Genomic DNA, 4,674 nt, shown 5'->3' with positions numbered 1-4,674 from the left:
TAGTTTCTTGAATTCTGCCATAAAAAAGAAACCAAGCTTACTGGCATATACTTTGCAGACATCACTTCTTCCTTTTAAAAACTGGCATAACATTTGCCCCCTCCCCCCAATCCATCAACACCTTGTCTTCCATTCCCCATGATCTTTCCAAAGATGATCGGTTTCAGTATTCTTAAGTAGTTTATCTAGGCCTAGTGACTTGAATTCATCAAAAGCAGCCAGGTGATTTTTTTAACTACCTCCTTATTTGTCCTGGATATAAATTCCCTATTAGCTAAGTTTGTCATTTCCAGACCAAAGGTCATACTTCTTGACAGAGAAAAGAGAAGCAAAAAAAAAGAAAGAAAGAAGAATCTCTGTCATCCACTGAAAGCAATGATTCTATCCATCCCCCTCTTTTTTTATCCTTCTCTTTCTCCCCATATAGCTAACACACATACACACACATACACACATTTTTGTCTTTATCTTTCATTCTGTTTTAGCACTTCTGACACTCTTATTGAAGTAATACTATGCTTTTGTATTCCTCCTCAGTTGCCTGCTCTCATTTCCATCTTCTGTGAATATCTTTTAAAAGTACAAGTTAGTTCATGAGTTCTTTACATCATCAACATCATTCTCTTTAAATGACTTCCTCTCTTTCCTCATCAAAATTATTTTTCTTTTGAATTTCATTCTTGAGAGCTTCTGCCATTCTCTGAGGCTAACTTTCTTTATAGAATTTTAGTCCATGAGAGTTTACCTGTATTGCCTCTTAAACCTTTGAAATCTGCTCAGCCAAAATCTAAAGTGCAAGTCAGAATATGTCTGGATTTCCTTCTCATCTCTATCCCAAATTCTAAAATACATTGGGCACTTCCTCTCATAGTTTCCATCCTTTTCATCCAACCAACCATCTCCTTTTTGTTAGTGCAAATCAGATTCAGAATAGAAGTCCTTCTATTTAGTTCCTTTACTTTCAGAAGGATGAATTTAATGCAAGTCAAGAAATTTTTAGCTGCTCTGCTTTGGGCAGGAAGAAAGAGAGCTTGATCAGGCAGCCAGGATACAAAGACAAAAGCAGGAGTCATGCCTTCAAGGAGATTATATTCTACTAGAGGAAACAGCATGTTGCCATATAAGTCAATGCAAAATTAATAAAAGGTCATTAGGGAAAGGTGGAAGGGGAAGGGTGCTAATAGCTGGGGGAGGATCAGGAAAGGTTATATATTAAACAATAAAGAAAACCAACCAATAAAGAGACTACTTTTGACAATGTATACAACATTCTTCCCCTGAATATTCTAACCTTTCTGCTGAGAAGAAGGAGATTGGTTTGTTACTTGTTCTCTGGGATTAAAAATTGGTCATTACACTTGCATAGAGTATAGCTCCCTTTAGTGTATTTTCCATATATGTGTGTATATCTATATATCTATATATATATATATATATATATATATATATATATACACACACAATTGCAGTTATTGTGTATATTGTTCTTCTAGTTCTGCTGATTTCCATTCTCATCAGTTCATTCAAGTCTTCCCATGTTTCTCTGAATTCTTCCTATTTGTCACTTCTTATGGCACAATAGTATTCTATTACATTCTTGTACTCACATTTATTCAACAGTTCCCAAATCAATGTTATCTTCATCAGCTTTCTGGAAGTCACTTCTCTCTTCTGTAACCTTTGCCTTTGATTGGCAGAAGCTATGAAAAGACCAGCTGTGCTCCCAAGGTATTTATTTTCTTGCCTAAAACACTGTAATCTTTAGCAACATTTCCAGTCTTTTAGTATCTCTTCTATGAATCACACCACAAGTGGGCAGCGATCATCTGGCTTGACAGATCTTAGAAGATTCACAGTCATCTCCTGAATATATGACTCCCAGGTGGTACAAAGTATAGAGATTTGGACCTGGAGTCAGGAAGACTGATCTCAAATGTGACCTCAGACACTAGCTGTGCAACCCTGAACAAGTCACTTAACCCTGTATGCCTCAGTTTCCTCATCTGCAAAATGAGCTGGAGAAAAAATGGGAAACTATTCCAGTATATCGGCTAAGAAAACCTCAAACAGGATCACGTGGAGTTGGACATGACTGAACAACAACAAAAAAACCAAGAAAGATTTGGCTAATCTCTTGACAAAGTTGTCTCAGTTCCCTTTGGCAGGGAGTCACCAACAATCACTACTCCTCTGTTCTTCTATCTAACCTTTTATTGGACAGTCTTTCACCTGACAGCACCCCTTCCAGTTGTGCTCTTGGGACCTGAGGGCTGGAAGGAAGCATAGAGGTCATATCACTCAATTTCCTTATGTTATAGATGAGATAAGGCCCATCCAAGTTGAGGCAGTATGTGTAGTGTCACAGAAATAATACTGGGTCTATAATCAGGAAAGATTCAGATTTGAAACCCACCTCCAGCTTAAGAGTCCTTTGAAGTTCAACCCTTTAACAAGTTTCTAGTTAGTTTTGAACTACCTGAGTGTCCATAAGCAATCAATCCATTAAGAAGCATTTATTAAGTGCCTCTATGTGCCATGCTGAACAGTATAGATACAAAGACAAAAATGGCAGCCCTCAACCTCAAAGGGCTAACACTCTATTGGGTCCTAAGCCTGTTTTCTCATCCATAAAATGGTACTAATATTACCTCTATCACACTGGGCTGCTCTAAAGATCAAATTGCCGCCTCCATCACCACAATAGCAACAGCTAGCATTTATAAATTGATTTAAAGTTTGCAAAGTGTTTTAAAATATTATCTCATTTCATCCTCACAATAGCCCCTGGAGGTGGGTGCTATCATTATCCCCAGTTTACAGATGAGAAAACTGAAGCCAAAAGCTATTTATAGTGACTTAAGTCACACTGTTACTGAGTGACTGAGGCTGGATTTGCACTCAGGTCTTCCTAACTCCAAGGCCACTGATCTGTCTATCCACAGTGCCACCTAGCTGCCTTGAGATAACATATGCACAGTGCTTTGCAAATCTTAGTGTTTCATAAAAATCAGCAACTATCATGACTGAGTGATTTTTCCCTTGGTTACATAGCTAGTAAGTGGCAGAAGCTGATTTCAATCCCAGGCCCTAGTCCAGAATCTCCTTTATCAATTGTCCTCTGGCTTTTCAGAATCTTTAGTCTCTGCCTCAGTTCCCCTACATCTATTATTAGTATAGCTTACATCTCCAAGCCCTCTTACTTAACACCCAATTGAGGCTCAATTTGGCCTCCTTCCTTGGACTGGAGCCTCTAACTCAGTTCAGGTCAGCATTTAGAGGATTCCCACACACTATAGTTTATTTTCTGGTCTAGTCTGACTATCTCCTATATCTAAACTTACCTCCATTAGCAAGGAAAAGGCAATTAAAAAGTTTTAGGATCATAGAAGGAAGGGCTATCAGATGTCATTAGTTCCAACCTCTTCATTTTACCAATGAGGTAATTTAACCTCCTGGGAGGTTAAATGACTTGTCCAGGATCACACAGGTAGTGTCTGAGACAGGATTCAAGGCCAGGTCTTCATGACTCTTAAGACAATTCTTTCCTCTTTAGTGCATTGTCTAATTTCGCTATCATCTGCCTCACCTGATTTTCTCTCTGCTTGGCCTGGACAGCATTAGCCTTCTACTCTTTATAGCATTAATCATGTCTTCACCTGCCAAGACCACTTGGGGTTCTAGCTTAACTGCCTCTTTTTTTTTCTTTCAGATTTGCCCAAACTATTCTCTTCTTTTCCATTTTCTTTTATTTTAGCTTCCATCTCTGCTTGTTTCTTGTCATCCTCTCCCTTCAACACAGCTAGCTAGTCTTCCCACAATTCTGCTACCATCTGCTCTTTGGCCTCTATCTGGGTCCTACATTGATTATATCATGAGAATACAGCGTCAGAGCGGTCCTAAGATCTTCTGATTTTTTCTGATGTCAGTTTCACAGTACCACCCTACCTCCCATGCTGGAAGTTTCTCCATAAGAAACCCATCTTCCTTAAACTTAACAGGATTGGAACTCACTTTTAAGAACCCATGGCTGAGCAAAAAATTCTGGTCTACCTGTTCATTGAACTACCCTGCTATGTATTCAAGCCTGCAAACTATAACCAGACAGCACCAGGAGCTTGAGCTCGGGGCTCTTAGACTACACTGGATATGTGGTAAATATTAGCAACTTGGTATAAACTCATTATATATTGCTAAACTTGTTAACTTGTTTAACTTGGTATAAACTTGTTTTATTGGGTTTTAGCATAAAATAGGCAGGTGGAGGGAATAACCAGGAGCACAGGAAAGGGAAGGAGTGAGGGCCACAAGGAGTAGGAATGTCAAAAAGTTGAGAAGATTAGGTAGGGGAAGTCCATCTGTTGGGTCAGGCACTGAGTGAAGTTCTCTTCTAAACAAGGATAACTCAATTGCACAGCCTACTGGCTTGTCTTTCTACCATCCTCTACCCAATGTCCAGAGAAAGCCAGCTCTCCCCAGTTGGACCAGTCTGGCCTGGTCCTGACACCAGGCATCTGGGCTGGATTTGTGCCCATGTGAGGAGGGAGCACCCCAGCTTGGCTGGGAAACCATCACCAACTTTCCTCAAGACCTAAGGTCTTGGATGGGCTTAAAACAGACATCACAGAAGACCTGGGCTCCATCGCTCATCCTGAGTTGTGCCCATGAAGCAATAGT

The sequence above is a fragment of the Trichosurus vulpecula genome, chromosome 1, assembly GCF_011100635.1.
Source record: "Trichosurus vulpecula isolate mTriVul1 chromosome 1, mTriVul1.pri, whole genome shotgun sequence".
NCBI lineage: Eukaryota > Metazoa > Chordata > Mammalia > Diprotodontia > Phalangeridae > Trichosurus > Trichosurus vulpecula.
Note: the sequence above shows the minus strand (reverse complement) of the source record.